Below are 18233 nucleotides of genomic sequence, written 5' to 3'. Positions count from 1 at the left end.
AAAAAAAATCTGTTCCCTCCAACCTCCTTTCTGACAGTCCAAACCAACCCCCTCCATTTTCCGTACTCATCGTATTTTTTCTTGTTATTTTACCAAAACACTGTATCTACTTACTTTTTATCTTGGACTTTCTTTCTGCATATGTTTCAAATTTCCAATTAACCGTGCAATTAAAGCACAAATGAAGAATCCTCCTCAAAGAATCATTATTTTTATCTGTTACGGGAAAAGAGCAGAAAAGAAAGGGGGTGAAATCGAATAAAAATATTTTGTTTGGCGAGTAAGAATTAGGTTTCTGCGCAACACCGTATCAGGTCGGCAAAAAATATTTTTTTCTGAACGTCGAACTGAAAACTGTTTCGCCTCTCATTTTCTTTCCCTTTCCTATCTCCCAGTTTCCCCTCCTCTTCCTTCTCACTCCTTTCTTTCTTTTTGATGATGGTGTGATACTGGTGGCGTATGGGTCTTATGATGACATCATCGTAATCCAGACATCACTAACAAAACAAACCATCAAACACACACACACACACACACACACACACACAAGTATGATAATAATGATCACACGTTTACCAAAAGTTACACTTGGAGTTTATAATATTATAATGACCCTAAGCTGGATATGGGCAAATGTTTAAAATAAACAGCTCGAGGTAAGTTGTATCTGAATATTAAAATGGTACAGTTCCATTATCTAGGCTCATTTTTGTAACAAATTCAACGATTTTTTACAGTACTGATTTAAACCAGTTACTCATCGTCGTACTGCAGTCAGGTGGAGTGGCAGGCCACACGATTCAGTAACTCGGGAATCCATATACTTGCTACACTAGCTGGTAACAATGCACACAACAATATAAATGGACATCTGGCGGTCAAGTGGGGCAAAAAAACTTAATTGGATGTTGTTTATATGAGTTTAAATTGTAGAGATCGTTAGGATTTACTTCCCACATTATGTTGTTCAAAGCAGAACAACTGGTTACTGTTGTGGAAATGTCATGGGGTGGGATTCCCAAAGATATTTTTTCAGGAAAAACTAAACAACTGAAGATTTTGCACTCCATTCGTTGATCACCCTGTAGAAAACATTTATAACCTGCAGTAATTTTTGTCTTGCAACTAAGGATTATCCATGAATTTAGAAAACGAAATAGAAAAAAGTTTGACAGCCTTCTAGTCGTTCTTGGAATTCCGAACCTGAGTTACGACAAGGAATTGATCGGAACTGCGCTGGTGTATCTCGGTCTAGACCAGCGGGTCTCAAACTTTTTAGTAGGTGACCCTATTTGGAATATTTCAAGACTTCGCGACTCACAGGGTAAAGAGAGAGAGAGAGAGAGAGAGAGAGAAACTGGTATCTAACCTATCGTAGTTATTATGAAAATGCTAATAGTGTTATAAGGATAATTACAAGTTCAGTTAAGTAAATAAAATACATTGAAAACATTAGGCCTATTCTATGTCCCTGCAACCCACAAAAATTCCTCTCGCGACCCACTTTTGAAATTTGAGAATCACTGGTCTAGACAGTATAGCATAACTTCGACTTCCTACACTCTTCATGGAGTAGTAAACGGCTGAATGATAAATAGATAAATACTTTTTTTTTTTCTTCTTCTTTTAAGGATAACTGTGAAATGGTTAAAACTGTGGTGTTGGAGGTGGATGGTTGTAGGTTCGATCCCGGTTGAGTGCAAAGCACAACCCATGAATCTTCGATATTACCACGATCATTGCTCCTCCGTATGACCTCTCCGACACTCCTTAAAATGTCTTTCCTAATACCATAACATCAAATCTAAATGTCATATCAACTGCGAATCACAGTAGATCTGAAAAGCATTAGTGCACAGTTGCTATTTAACTTCGTGTCCATTATCATTAAGCAGTATCTATGCACTAAATAATCAGGGAATAACACTGAAATATATAAATATTTTAAAAAACACCTGCATAGATGGAACAGCACAAATAAGGACAGACGAGCTAAGTAATAAGATTAGAACTGAGAAAGATGTGGGACAGGGTGATACACTTTCACTTGGATTGTTCATTGCAGTGCTAGTATAAATCTTCAGAAGGGCCAGCTTCGGAAATGTAATTAACCCGACAACTGCGGCATTAGCTTTCCTGGTCTACCCCCCCCCCCATGTGCAAAAAATGGGAAACATTTTTTTTTTTTCTCAAAAATAATTTTTGCTTGTATGAAACAAAGGAGTGCTGGGAAAAGTATAGGAAAAACGGATATGAGTTCATTTTTTACCTTCGTCCAGCCGTGGTGAAGTAATGAGGACATTCCTGGTGTACTCCCCATGCACAAAAAAAAAAAAAAAAAAAAAAAAAGGAATCCTATCTTTCTCAAAAATATTTTTAACTTATATGAAATGAAAAAAATGTATGGAAAAGTAGAGGAAAAACAAATATAATTCATTATTTACTTTAGTTCAACCGTGGTGAAGTAATGAAAACATATGGAAGAAATATATAATGTGCCTGTTTCATAAAAAGCTTGCTCATATGATGTACGTCGCAGCTAAAAGTATGCCATCATGTGATGTATGTTGCAGCTATCAGGTTAAAATCAGAGAAGAAAGACTTAACCTTTGATTTACTGATGACATAGTTCTGTTCACTGAAGACAAAGCTGAACTTGAGATGATGTTTGCTGCCTTGAATGAAGAGGATAAAAAAGATAGAAAGAAGATATATAAGAAAAAGACAAAAGTGGTGTGCAACAGTGCTGGAAGACAGGCACCAACAGAACTAAGAATAGATGATTGATTTATTGAAGATGTGCAAGAATATATCTATCTTCGACAAATGATAACTCTAGAGAAGGAGAAGAGCCATGAAAATGATCGAAGGAATAATAGCTGGATGGCAACGGTTTGGACATTACAGTTACATCTAAGAGTGAAATCAACATCAATCTGCCTGAAGAGAAAAATTATGATGAAGTTATCCTACCAGCAATGCCATATGGAGCCGAAACCTGGACATTAACAAAATGACTTCAGCAAAAGCAAGAAATGACACAGGGATATATGGAAAGATCATTGCTAAATATTACAAGAAAGTGCAAGTAGAGAAATGAAGTCATACGTGTACATGCAAAGTGATTGATGTACAGAACCTATACGAAAAAAAAAAAAGACGAACTTGGGCACTACACACTGCCTGAGTGGAAAACAACAGGTGGGCAAAGATACCAACAGAAACAATCCCAAGAGGAAGAACCAGATGTAAGGGAAGACAAAGAAAACAGTGGAGAGAAGACAGTGAAACCACATGAGGAGTCACATGAATGAGGAAGGCACATGACCGAGGAAATGGAGAAGGTTGTTGAGGTCATCTGCCTGCAGTGGAATGAAAGGTAATGAGAATAATGATAACCTGCAAAGAGTAAGCAAATTATCAGGGTGTCGAAGTTGGACTACTAGATTTCAGAAACGGGTTTCCTAACGTAGAGCAACAGTCTGATGCATTCTCTCTCTCTCTCTCTCTCTCTCTCTCTCTCTCTCTCTCTCTCTCTCTCTCTCTCTCTCTCTCTCTCTCTCTCACACACACACACACACACACACACACAATCACAATTCCTTAGGGCTCTGTCCTATCACCAGCTCTCTTCCTTTTATTCACTGATGACCTTCTAAGCTGTACATCTAACCCTATCCACTCATACGCTGATGACTCCACCCTTCACCATTCAGTTCGCTTCCCACAGCGTCCATCTCAGCAGTTACTTCAACAAATAAGGAATGAGGCTATGGCACGCCTAATGTCTGACATGGCTCATATCTCTGATTGGGTTAAATGAAATCTTGTTGTCTTTAATGCACCAAAAACTCAGTTCTTACATCTATCAACCCTACAAAATCTTCCACAGGTGTATCCTCTAATTTTTAGCAACATCCAGCTCAATCCCGGATCATCTTTAACCCTAGAAGGGTATCCTGGGATATGTGTAACAGTAAGGGTATTGTCGGGTCTGTCAGATCCGGTAGGAAAAAAAATCATGAAATTTCATGTATGCTCAGTTTCTTGACAAGAAATGGTACACAATAACTTTCACCAATATTTCACCTGATTAATAAGCAAAACTGGAGGAATTCAAGGTTTAACTATTATTGGCAAATTTTTGGAAGAAAACTGCAAATTTTTTTTATGACAAAAAGACATCCTCACTTTGAAAATTGTGCAAAGAAAACTAATAATCAAAACTTCTCAATATTAATAGGACTTCTTCTCTGGACCACCCGCTGCCTTGTGCCTGATATTCAAATTGCCATCACGGCCATGATCTAGGGCGACTACAGGTACAACACCCATACCTCGCAGGGTATCGTCGGGTCTGACAGACCCGGCTCCTACCCCCCAGGAGCTGATGTAATTGAAGTACAGATTAGTGCACATAGCACCAATAATGACTCATTGAATCAGGAAGCTAGAGAGAGAGTCAAGGTGGTACCCCTATTTTAAATAGGTGAAACTAGCATAAGGCATTAGGTGGGTGGGCCTCTCAGACCAAAGGATACCCTTCTAGGATTCAGCATTCTTGGAATTTCATTCTCTCAGGATTTATGTTGGAAAGATTATATTACCTCTCTTGTAAAATCTGCTTCCAAGAGATTAGGTGTGCTAAGCTGCCTCTGTGCCTTTTTTTTTTTTTTTTTTTTTTTTTTAACTCTACACGGTTGTTGATTTTATAAACGGGTTTTATTCGCCCCAGTGTAGGGTACAACTCTCTCATTTGGGGTGGGTCCCCACATACAGCTCTTTTCAACCAGGTGAAGTCAAAGGCTTTTTGTCTCATTAACTCTCCTCTTCTTACTGGCTCCCTTCAACCTCTGCCTTTTCAATTCACTGTTGCATCTTGATCTCTTTTCTATCGCTACTTCGATGATCACTGCTCCCCTGAACTGTCTGCTTGCATCCCTCCACCACTGTGGATGGTGCTTAGCACCCGCCAAGCTAAAAACTCTTATCCTTTGTCTGTCCAACTGTATAATGTAAAAGTTAGCCGTTACTCTCAGTCCTTTATGTATTCAATACTGTAGGTCAGTCTGGAGCTGTCTCCCTCTGTCTGTATTTCCCACTGCCTGTGATCTCCAGTCGTTCAAACGTAGTGAGTTCAGGCATTTCGAAATGAACGGATCTTGAATTTAGCTCTGTTATAATGTTTAGGTTTTTTTTCTCGGAGGGAACAACTTGCAGCTCTCCTGGCCTTTGGTTCCTTCTTCTTTGCATTTAAAAAAGTGCTTGTCTTCGCCCTTTCATTTTCCATACTCATAATTTATTCTGTATTATCTAATCAAATTTCCACTCGCCTTTAGCTCTCATTCTCTCCCTAATACTCTCAAATAATCATTCACTCTGTCACTGCTACTCACTTTCGATTTCTTTCAATTAATTTCTCATACACGAAAGCCTTCTCAGTCACACTTACACCCAGATTCACACAAGCACGATTTCCCATTCACTACTTGTCAGTCTAGCAATCACTCTCAGTCACTCATTTACCCATAATATCTCAATCAGTGTTTCTCTTAAGCCCTGTCACTCGTACTCTCTCCTCTCTCAGGCCCGCACTGTCAACAGTTCACACACACGAATCGCTATTTGTCAACCCAGCACTCACTCTCAGTCGCTCTGTTATCCATGCTATCTCACTCAGTCATTCTCTTATGCCCTGTCACTCTTATTTTCTCTCTCATACTCACACAGTGAACAGTTCACACCCACTCCCTTAGCTCTTTCACATTCTTTCTCTCATATTTCAAACACTTTCTCGCATTATTACCATCTCACACACTCACTCTCATTCCTAAATTCACACATTTTTTACTCCCATACACTTTGCCATTTACTCACAGCAACATCAACAAATACTTTCATTCTCATTTACTTAAGCTCTCACTTTTCACTCACAACTTTCAATCACTCAGTCTTTAAGTTACACTCCTTCACTTTCTCACACAGACATTCACACCGAGTTACTGATTAGTACCCGCACTTACACTCCGATCCATTACATTCTCTCTCACTCACTCACTTTCACATTATCACTACCCATTTCATTAAATGGCACTCAAACTCTTTCTCGCTAAGTCACACACTAGATCATTTGCCCATTCTCTTGCTCATACTAGCTTGCTCATTTACTCTTCTTCAATTTCACTTACTCTCACTGCCACCCACTCTTTCATTTAATCTCTTTACCATTCACTCTTAATACAGTTTAGCTCTCTCACTCGCACTGTCAAGCTCTCCCTCAGTCTTTCACTCTCACATTTTCTCACCCTTCATATTTTTAATCACTGTCTCACACTCACTCATCCCGTCACATCTTCATTCACTCGCTCTAACATTTTCTCTATAATTTCCTACATTTTCACATTCCATAGCTCACTCACCCTGCCAGTTTTTGCCAACCATTCATTCACTTTCTCCCACATTTCATTGCCTGCATGTCTATAATTTTATCATTATGCTTTTCTGTGCAAGAATAATTGAATGCACGCATCCATAGGTTTATGTACATTTGCATATCTAAATTCATGCGGTAATAATTCTTAGCTACGTATGTTTATACGAAGCTCGGTGGCTACCATATTCGTCTCGTGATATGTAGGCCTCGAGTCCAGGGATAGAAATTTATTAAGTAGGGGATATTTAAAACAGAGGCTGGTTGTATGTCCCTCACACGCTTGCAGATGTCTACACCCGGTCGATTTTACCGGTGACTTGTAGAATCCGAGAAACAGTCACCATGCCACCAAACTACCACAAGTATCACTCTACAGCATCTTTCTCCCTTCGTACTTTGCCAGTAGGGTGAAAAATCACATTTTGGTTATTACTCTCCCTTCGAGACGATTTGGGCCTTTAATTGGACGAGTATATGTTGATTTGTTTTATTATATATGTATATACGTAAGTTCCTGTGATTATATAGTCTCACAAATACATTACATACCTTTACAGATGTATCAGCCGCTGTCTGTCTCATTGCATATATTTGTGCCATCTACCATTCCATAGATCATATTCCTTTTTTCACAGTTCAGACATTCTGCTATATTCCTTTCTTTCTCTCTACCATAAATATCTTTCCTGCAGCAGTCAGCAGATTTACTCCACGATAATTTTTGCATTCATATCGATCAGCTTTAATTTTGTAAACACCGTCCTCTCCTGCTCCGCTAGTAAGAATTCTACTCATCCAAGCTTTCTTGCATACTTCCAATAAACTTTTCATTCCACTTTCTCCACTGCAATTATTATCGCCCGCCTTTTAGCAAGGAAGAGCGATAATGTTTTTGCCTGCCTCTGTGTGTCTGTCGATGTGTGTGTGTGTGTGTGTGTGTGTGTGTGTGTGTGTGTGTGTGTGTGTGTGTGTGTGTGTGTGTGTGTGTGTGTGTTCGCATTATATCTCATGAACAGCTTGAGCTATCAACATGAAACCTTCAGGGTATAAAGATATGGCCAAAATCTTGGACGAGTTCGAAAATGGGAATTCGCGGTCAAGGTCAAGGTCACCAAAATGGCTCCCAAAGGTCAACTAGTTTTTGTCGCTCGCCTTTAGAACCGTGATATTTCTTGAACGGCTTGAGCTATAACGAAACCTCAGGGTATCAAGATATGACCAAAATCTTGGACTTGGCCAGCAGTATATTTTTCCCGGCGATTATCATTCGGCTCCCGAATTCTTTTCTTTCATTTATATCAGTATACACGTCGTCAACACCTGATGCCTTCTCATTCTTCAGCTTCTTCACAGTGTTCGTCAATCTGACAATGTCACATTTTCTGGGTCTAGATTCCTCTCCTATGCAACAACAAAGCCATCCGCCTTGCTGTCCTCTTTCCCATTCATCCCTTTAAAATTACTCTTTGTCTTCATACTTCGCTTCCATTTGTCTTCTACTGTCATCCCTCACATTTTCACACTTTTCATACACTTATTTCTACAGTCCTGCACCGATTGCAAAACGGCTTCCTATATTCTGAGTAGTTACATTTCCCTTTCTTCCAAAGGGAAATTTACATATTTCCCTTTTTTTCTTTTACTGCTCCCTTCACTTGGTTCTTACTCTCAGTATACTCCCGATTTTTTCTTAAAATCCATTTCATTCATTCAGTCTAGATATTTGTTTTCCTTCGCTGTTCTTTCATCTTCTACATCACATCAAGCTGTATTTTTCGTATTAGTTGCTAGTTGCTACCCTCACCCACACACATAGATACAACATCCCTAGTCCTGTACAGACTGCGCAAGTTTTCCAGAGCCGCAGTATTCATGTGCCACTGCTTTGCTTTTAAACTTCTCCATTTCTAGTCATTCACTTTGAGTACTCACTTTCTTTCTCTTTATTCACCTTGCTTGTCTCAGCTTTACCTTGCATACCACAATCATACGAACAGATAAACCTCCACATCGTCTTAACAACACTCCCATCTTTCTTTCAACAAAGGACGAAGTCAGTCAGGTTCCTTTCAATCCTATCCAGTCTTTCCATATCACATAAGTATATGTGCATGCTTCTCTGAGCTTATAATATGAGTCACTAATTCATACCTTCTACTTCTGACACATATATTTCCTTTTCTTATGCATGTTCATGCAATTGCTGTCTATTATTATCGTTCTCCAATGGGGTTCCATAAAGAACTTTTACTTCTCTCACATGGTTACTTTAAACCTTCCCATTAACTTATTCAGAAACACTCTAACTGTTGGGCATCATTCTTATCATTCGATCTTGTCGGTCCTGAAGCTGTCTTTCCCTTTCTCACTTGCTTCAGTACAAGGTCAATACAAAAAAATCTTAACTCGACTTTGTCATTAATATACCTCAAGTTGATGTTTATTGCTTAGTCTTCATGACTTAGACACTGCCAGAATGTCATGAATTGACAGTGGCCGGCTACCTCTTGCCATATCTCCTGCGAAAACTGTTTTATGTGTACACAGCATAATCATGATATTGGGTAACACACAAAGGAAACACTCTTACCTTTTTCCAAGATTCTGTTAAAGAGATCGACTAGACTCCGGGAGTGTAACACAGTCCTCTCCCAGTAAAGCATCCAGTATTGAGGAGACCTAAAGAATAACCTAATATCCTAATGGTACATCTACGGGCCTACTGTACCTTTCACATTGGGTCCAGCAGTTTCACGGATTCACCAGTGAACCTGAACAGGATGGCGTGTGTGGTAATGGAGCATGGGATATGTTGTCTGCATAACATCATCTGCTGGTAGCAAGAGTAGAATATAACAGATTTAATGGTAGTGAGGCTGATAATTGTTATGGGATGTATGACAATGGGAGTATGATAAAATCGTCAAATGATAACACGCATGGAAAAGATGTGACTGCAATGAAGATGATAATAGTGGATGCGGTTGATGGTAACAGCATATGTTGTCCAACTAACATCGTCTGGAGGAATAAAGAGTAGAACCTAGTGGGGTGCGATGGTAGAGAAGGTGATAATGGTGGATAGGATGTGTGGTAATGGCTGTGGTACCTCAAGAGCCAAAGAGAGCAGAGTTTTATGCTCGACATTAATGGCGAACTAAACTTTTGGCCGCGACACACTCACGCTCTAAAAGTTTTCTTATTGCTTCCTATGCCGAGGAGTTAATTGAGTCGAGACGGAGACTTGTATTTCCTCAGAGTATTAAGCATTCCTGTAAACACCGTCCAATCTTATTCAGTTATATATTCCTTCACCGCTTCATCAGGTAATATCGCGTGAGAGGAAGTTGTTTTAATTCAGATAATTCGTTAGCTAAGGCATGCTAAAAATTACACAATTTTCTCGCAGTATTGGAAGCTATGCTATTACTGACGATTTCTATCTCGCCAGTTTGAACCCTTTAACAATAAAAGAAATCTTTACATATTTCGTGCTACCATCAGAAGTTAATCTTATGCTTAGAAATGACGTCTGTCGTATAAGTTTAAAGACTTTCTAAACCTCGTTGTCTCACGATGACTGAAATTTACAGTATTATACTCTTGCCACCGGCCCATAAATGTTTAGATTAGAACTGGCCTCCAGTCGTAAAAAAACTGAGAACGTCCTTCTATCGTGTCGGCCCTGACTGGCTCACCCAATCGTGAAATGACCACTGCCTAACGGATCAGAAAAAAAAAAATGTCTAAACAACGGTATATTATTCCTTTTCTGGTGTGCTAATAACGGACATTTCGGTAAAGTAAAATCAGACCACGCAATATTATTGCTAAAAAAAAAATAGTAAATATTTAGGCAATGTCAGGGAAAAGAAACTAGACGAGTCTACAGTGCAACACCAGTGTAAGACAATCTGTAGATGGTAATTTATTGCGGCTACATCAAGTACTAAAAATTTTTTAACTGCGGTTACCAAAAAAATTACAAGTTGTTTTCATTAAGGTATCTCTGTCAACGACTATCACCTTCCTCAAAGGCTACATCTTGTTAATATAGATAAGCATACTTTTGTCAGTGGACGTCCTGCTGTCTGCAGTACAGTTTATTTATCACGGAGAATTAGTACTGTATTCTAGTTGGTATGGGATGCTTTATACAGTAGCACTTTTCCTATGCTAGTAATTTACCAAACCACTGTTCGAGACTTCTTACATACAAGACGGTATTGAGGAGTAACGTGCAGGACACGTGGCTAAGAAAGAGATGCTACGAAATCTCCAAAGTGACTTAAGCAGAATCCCCAAACCAAAGCACCAAGAGCGATACAGCTTAGGGTGGGGATAAATCTGGATTCACAGCAGTACATACGATGGGTGAAGATCTCACAGGTGACCCCAGGCCCTTTACGGATGTTTTTCAAATCACGATATCACTGTCCAGAGAAATAAGGGTTAAATTTTGTGGTTTCAAAAACCATTATTCCAGTGCCTCCAAATACACTCTCCGAAATACTGTCAATTAGTTCAGGACTTACATATGTAAGTTATAGTACTGGTCAACACAATTTTAATTTTTCTTTTAGTCTCACAGACTAAAATAGGTGGCCCTTAAAGTACTTTTTACACTGATTTCGAATCCGATGGTAAAACGTTTTCTAAGAGGCGTGGCTTTCAAGTGACAGAACAATTAAAATTTGCGGTAAGTGTATATTACTCATTCATAAATAAGGCTGGTATTACACTTAAGAAACTTACCTTTAAAATGTAGAAGTGTATGATTTTCGGCTACATATGGCCTCAAGAACATCCCTCCTTAGTGTCCAGCAGTAATCTACCAACATACTGTAGAGGGGCTCCACTTTCCTTGGCGCTGCTTTTCCATGTCCAAAATGTAATGGTGAACTCTTTTGCTGTTCTCATCACTGACTGCTCCAAAGATTTTCCGGGAAAAAGTCCAGGTGGTCCAAAAAGTGAATTTTTAGACTCATAATGCACCCCAGTGCTTTATACGAAGTCAACAGATCTTTTAAATCATAGTAGTTTTCTGATTTAAGATTTTCCCCAAAAATCTTTGCAAACTCTCTTAAATGAGAGCCATGCAATTTTTTCTTCACTGAGCTCTTCATCGAACTTTTCATCTCGAAGCACTTCCCTAATCTGTGGTCCTACAGAAATATCCTCCATGATTTTTGCATCAAGGATTCTGGGGAATTTATTCCTAGAATATGTGAATCCATGGCCAGTTTTATCCATATCTTTGACAAATTTTTCATCAACCCGACCTTCATGTGCAAAAGGAGGCAGCTATATTTAAGGATCAATAAGAAGAGGATTGATGACATTCTTTCCTGGAGTCAGCGGTGTTCGTTTTGGCCACACGTCCTTTACATAATTAATTTTCTTGTACCGACTGTCCTGTGGCGTAAATAACACAGCAAAGCTATATTCATATTGTACCTCGCATTTCACCTACACACGTGCTTTCCTTCCCGCGTGGTCCCTCGTGGTTTTTCCCCACTTTGTTCTCTTATTTAGCGTGGTTACTCGTGCCGTTACCAATAGTATTCAATTTCTCATTCCTCCTCATCTTTACTAGTGCCGCAATCAATAATATTCGATTTCCCATCCCTCCTCACCTGTACTAGTGCCACTACCAATAATATTCGATCTCTCATTTCTGCTCGCCGGTAGTAGTGCCTAAACCAATCAAATTTGCCTATTCAGGCGACCTAGGCGTACCTGTGCTCCGCCTACCTCATTAAGGGGTTTAAAACTGAGCGGGCGACCTAGCTCGCACCCCTTTTTTCCCTCTCAACTTCACCTGGCTAACTACCTGCCCAGTAGCTGTCTCTCCTGGTAAATCTGGCCACGCAGTACGACTTTACATATACAATACATGTAAACACATCAGCTCAGCACTACTGCTCCTCACTAAATTCATTGCTCATATTTTAGGCTGTAACTATCTATCTAAACAACTGATCTACACATGCTGTAAATGTATTTACCTTGTACTACTTGAAGTCATGTAATAACTCTATATTGTTCTAAGTCAGTAATCATTGCCCTGTCTATTTCTTTCCATCATGTGTGTGTTTATCTATCCTCACCATTTGCCTTGGTGTAGCCCTAGTACAATATACCCATAACTAAATCTCTACAGTGGTGACTTCTCGGAGTGCTTTAAGAACATAGATACCTTAAAAAACATCCGTCTATCCCTTCCTACATTCACCTACGACATTAACACGTGGTTTACAAGTTGGTGCTGCGTGGCCTGAAGATACCAATGATGGTGACATATTCAGAGCAGTTGTCCGCACTCTCTCAACTCAAGTAGCTGCCCTTGTGCAGGATGTACTCCTGAAACAACCTACAGAGCACAATTATAGAATCCTGAAGGAGAGTCCCCTGCAGGCCCTGGGCAAATCAAAACAGGCACTTTGAATGGTGCTGGATGCAATTCACTCCCAACAGCAGCGCCCCTCAGCCTTCCTTGCCCACATTCAAGCCATTCTCACGGCAGTGGGGGCCACCGTATCAGATGACCTCCTCCAACACCGACTCCTCCAGCTCATGCCACCAGGCTTCCGCCTCCACCTAGCATCCCTGGGCCCTGGCACGTCACTTGCTGAGTTCATCGAGAGGGCGGACACTCTATGCAAAACTCAACAGCATTATGCTACCCATCCAGTAAGTGCACACACACCTTTTCTCTCTCATAGCCCCCAGTGCTACCCCTAGTGAAACAGTGGTGTCAGTGAATAGTGTTGCCAACAAAAACGGTTCCATGACAAAGTTGTGTACCATATTAACAAATTTAACAAACACAACAAACAAAGGGGAAAGTAAAATAAGTGGCTTCACCACTCAGACCCCCAGTGTTGCAAATCATTCCCCAGCCCCTCCACGTTCCAACATTGTTCCCCGCAGTGAACTGTGGTCGGAATACTAATCCCCAAACAGCAAGGTACGATTTCGTGTTGTGTACCTATCACAAGCGCTTTGGCATGGAAGCTAGACGATGAGCACCACCTTGCATATTCACGGGAAATGCACATGATGGGAGACAATCCCAGTAGTGTCTCCCGCCACATACACCAAACGCCCCGTCATTATCAGCACATCCAAAGCCACGCCAGTTTCCACTGGCTCTAAGGAACTGCTATGAGTTAAAGATGCCATCTTCAGCACAAAATACCTTATTGACACTGGAGCCACATTCAGTATAGTCCCTCCTACCTCTGACCACAAAACGGCTCAGCAACCAGCATGTGACCTGATAGCAGCAAACGGCACCCCAATAGCCACATGTGGCACGGAATCCCATCACGTGGCACTCGCCCAATCGGCGTCATTTACTTGGTTGTTCCTCATTGCAGATGTTAAGCAACCCATTATCGGCATCGACTTCTTGGAGGCATATGACTTGCTAGTGGATACCAGAGGATGGAATCTATATCACAGACCCTCAAACTCGTCCATCCAAGTTCCTGGGTGTGCTGGTAATCTGCCACTCATTAACCACCTTCGTCAGGAGTCCTCATATGATTCCATAGTATGCCAGTTTCCCCTCTTGACCTCTCGGACTCCCAACCACAGCTGCACAGACCATGGTGTACAGCACTGCATCATCACTTCCAGGCTGCCCTGTGTCACCCGTCCCAGACATCTTCCCCCAGAATGTCGTTTGGCAGCGGAGGAGTTTCAGGCGATGCTCGATGAGGGCACCATTTGGCCTTCATCAAGCTGTAGGGCATCCCCTCTACACATGGTTCCTAAGGCACAGCAAGGTGAGTTGAGAGTATGTGGGACTACAGGGCACTGAATGTGATGACATTTCCCAATAGATACCCCATTCCCCACATCCAGGATTTCCACCACCAACTGCACGGCCGTCGAGTATTTTCCAAGATCGATCTAGTCAGGGTGTTCCACCAAATCCCTGTGGCGGAGAAGGACATCCCCAAGACAGTGGTAACCACCCCCTTTGGCCTTCTTGAATACACAAAGATGAATTTCAGCTTCAGAAATGCCGCACAAACGTTTCAGAGATTTATGGGCCAGGTTGTCAGGAGGCTAGATTTCGTCATGGTGTACTTCGATGACATTCTCATCGCTTCTGATCCCCATGAGCAGCACAAAACTCATCTCCAAATGCTATTCCAACACCTGCAGGACTACGGTCTGCGTGTGCACCTGGCGAAGTGTATCCTCAGTGCAGACAAATTGTATTTCTTGGGCCACAGGGTATCAGCCAAAGGTATCACACTCCTCCCGCAGAAGGTGGACACCATTAAGGACTTTCCATGCCTGGCTACACCACACAGGCTCAGGGAGGTCTTGGGGATGGTCAGTTATTATCATAGGTTCCTTAGAAACACTGCATCCACACTAGCCCCTCTTAACGATCTCCTGAAGGGGACGAAAAGGACATCCTCCAAGCTTCTCGAGTGGACCGCACAATCAGACCATGTATTCCACACCCTCAAAAACCACATCGTCACCACACCCCACCTAACATACCCATCACCAGATGCTCCCATGACACTCACCACAGACGCCTCTGCCGAAGCAGTGGATGCAGTCCTACAACAACAAATCACAGGTTCAAATGTGCCTGTTACATTCTTCAGCCAGCGCCTTAATCCTGCCCATCGCAAATACAGTGCCTTGGACAGGGAGTTGCTGGCTATATATGAGGCAGTCAGACATTTCAGGCACCTTCTGGAAGGTAGAGAATTCACCATTCTCACCGACCATAAACCCCTTATTTACGCCATGGCTCAGAAGGGGAAGATTGGTCTCCTCGGGTGGCAAAACAGCTAGCCTTCATATCAGAGTTTTCCACTGACATCCAGCATATCAGTGGGGACCTGAATACAGTTGCAGACGCCCTGTCCTGTGGAGTTTCAGCTGTTGGCCCTAGACTACCCCCGCTTGACCATGCAGCCTTGGCCCGGGAGCAGGAGGATGATCAGGAACTCCAAGCATTGCTGCAGTCTGCGACCTCACTGCAACTGTAACAGTTCAATATCACAGGCACACTCCAGGAACCCTGGTGTGACTTATCCTGCAGTACAGCACGGCCCAATATTCCCCAATGATTCCGAAGGCAAATCTTTAGTCATTACCACGAGATGGCGCACCCAGGCATTCGTGGTACACACAGCTTACTTAGCCAGCAAGTGGTATGGCCAGGTGTGAGGCATGACACCACTAACTGGGTCCGAGTGTGTGTGGCTTGTTATGCAGCAAAGGTGAATAGCCACACCAAGACACCACTTCATCCGCTGCCCACACCAACTCAACACTTCCACACGGTCCACATTGACATCCTCGGCCCCTTGCCCGAATCTAGGGGTAACCGCTATATCTTAATGTGCATAGATAGAGTGACAAGGTGGGTCAAGGCCACACACATGCTGGATGCTACGGCTGACCGTGTGGCATATCACTTCCTGGCATCTTGAGTCACTTGTTTTGGTGCCCCGCAGGTGATCATCACAGACAAAGGCCCCCAATTTGAATCTTGGGCCTGACAAGACCTAATGGACTGTCTGGGTGCTAAAAGCCACAGAACTTCAGCATATCACCCTCAAGCAAACGAGATGATTGAGCTCTGCCACCATCGCCTGAAGGAAGCACTGAGGGCACTTCCCCATCCAATGAATTGGGTGGCCGTGCTACCAGTCATCCTCCTAAACTTGAGGGTTATGGAGAAGGAGGACATCGGTAATTCCCCGGTGGAGCTAACGTACGGGAAAGACTTAAGGCTGCTAGAGCAGTTCGCCCCACAACCAGGCACGCCAGCCCTGGTTTTCCTCCCAGAGCTCCAGCAGGCAATGCAGGCACTACAACCAGTCCCTCCTCGTTCTTGCCAGCACCATGCATACGCCGTTCATCCCCCAGTCCCTACCAGACGCCAAACAGGTCTTCGTGAGGAGGGGTCACTGCACTACACCACTCCATACCCCATACGAAGGCCCATACCCTGTGATAACAAGCTCAAACAAAACAGTCACAATATACAAACACAGGAAATCACCCACAATCTCTTCAGACAGAGTCAAACAGGCCATACCACAAACCCAGTCACAGCCAACACTGCACACGTCATCTCCCAACCTTGCCAGACCAATAACCACAAGCACACATCCTACACCTAAAACCCCGGCACCAACACCTACATGCACCACTCACACACACACGCCTCCCATCCCCTTTGTCAGTTCATACCTTCCACTCCCTTTCATCACCATACACTGACTCAGTCATCATACAGTACAGCAAACCACTACCACTGATGCAAACACTCCCTTACAACCACCCACACTGCCATCCACAAATCCTACCTTGAGCACTCACCTTACAACCACTAACCCACCCTCGCCGTCAATCTCACATGATCCTACCTCTCACCTTACTACCCCAGCCCCCACCCCTCACCCAGTCCTTACACCTAACCCACCCTCTCTGTCAACCTCAGGTGATCCTACCTCCCAACTTACTCCCCCAGCTCCCATCTCTTACACAGTCTTTACCCCAAACCCACCCTCTCTGTCAACCTCAGGCAATACTACCCCACACTCTTTCCCCCCAGTCCCCACCCCTCCCCCAGTCAATACCCCTCATCCCTCAACACCCGTCGTTCCCATAACCCCTCCACCACTCACCACAACCCTACAAAGTACATCAACAACTACCACATTTACCTACACACAATCAGGCCGTCTCATCAAACCACCACAATTTCACACTCCATCATAATCTGATACCAAAAACTGAAGACACTCCATGTCGTCACACACCTATGTTTCATTCGTATTGTAAAAATTTTTTTGGGGGGCTTCTCCTTCCTATAATGACTCAATTGTAAAGGAGGGCATAACTCTCTCATTCATTTGTGCATAATGGCTAAGCACCAGTCAAATGTCCTACAGAAAGGTATGCCCGGCTTCTGTTTCTTAGTTTATAGTCCTGTGCCCCTCATTTAATACCTTACTTCATCACACATAACCATGCAAGGGACTTGTCATTAGTAATTCTTCTGTCTATCACAACTGCTATTTGTAATTACTGGATTCAGATCACTTTCAAATGTTCACTCACTTTGAAAACTGTATATATATCTTGTACCTTGTGCCCTAATATATATATATTTTTTTTGTTTGCCATAAAACGGAGGAGGGGAGGGGGAGTGCTGTGGCATATATTACGCCACAAAGTTATATTCATATTGTATCTCACATTTCACCTACACACGTGGTTTCCTTCTCACGTGGTCCCTCGTGGTTTTCCCCCCACTTCGTTCTCTTATTTAGCGTGGCTACTCGTGCCACTACCAATAGTATTCAATTTCCCATCCCTCCTCACCTGTACTAGTGCCGCTACCAATAATATTCGATCTCTCATTCTTTCTCGCCGGTAGTGGTGCCTAAACCAATCAAATTCGCCTATTCCATAGGTGGATCTAGACGGCTATTCTATGAGGGGGGGGGGGCAAGTGAGACAGGGGCGCCATGGACGGCTATTCTTGGGGGGGTCGTGCAAGAAAGGGGCACCCGCTGGTAGCCAGCTTAATTAAATTTTCACTATTTATTATGTATATATCTAATTCTTAAGAGAAACTTTTGGAAGGTTAGGCTAGACATAGAGTGAACGTTTTCTATAGGAAAATGTTCACTAACGTCCCCATTTCCACACCCACACAAACACATCTATTAAAAGATACTTTTTGTGTGCAGCATCGATATGTTTGGGTGAGAGTGAGGTGCCCAACACTTCTTCCTGCCTGTGG

This window comes from Coenobita brevimanus, chromosome 65 (genome assembly GCF_032717465.1).
Source record: "Coenobita brevimanus isolate Jiangsu-jjx chromosome 65, ASM3271746v2, whole genome shotgun sequence".
Lineage (NCBI taxonomy): Eukaryota > Metazoa > Arthropoda > Malacostraca > Decapoda > Coenobitidae > Coenobita > Coenobita brevimanus.
Note: the sequence above shows the minus strand (reverse complement) of the source record.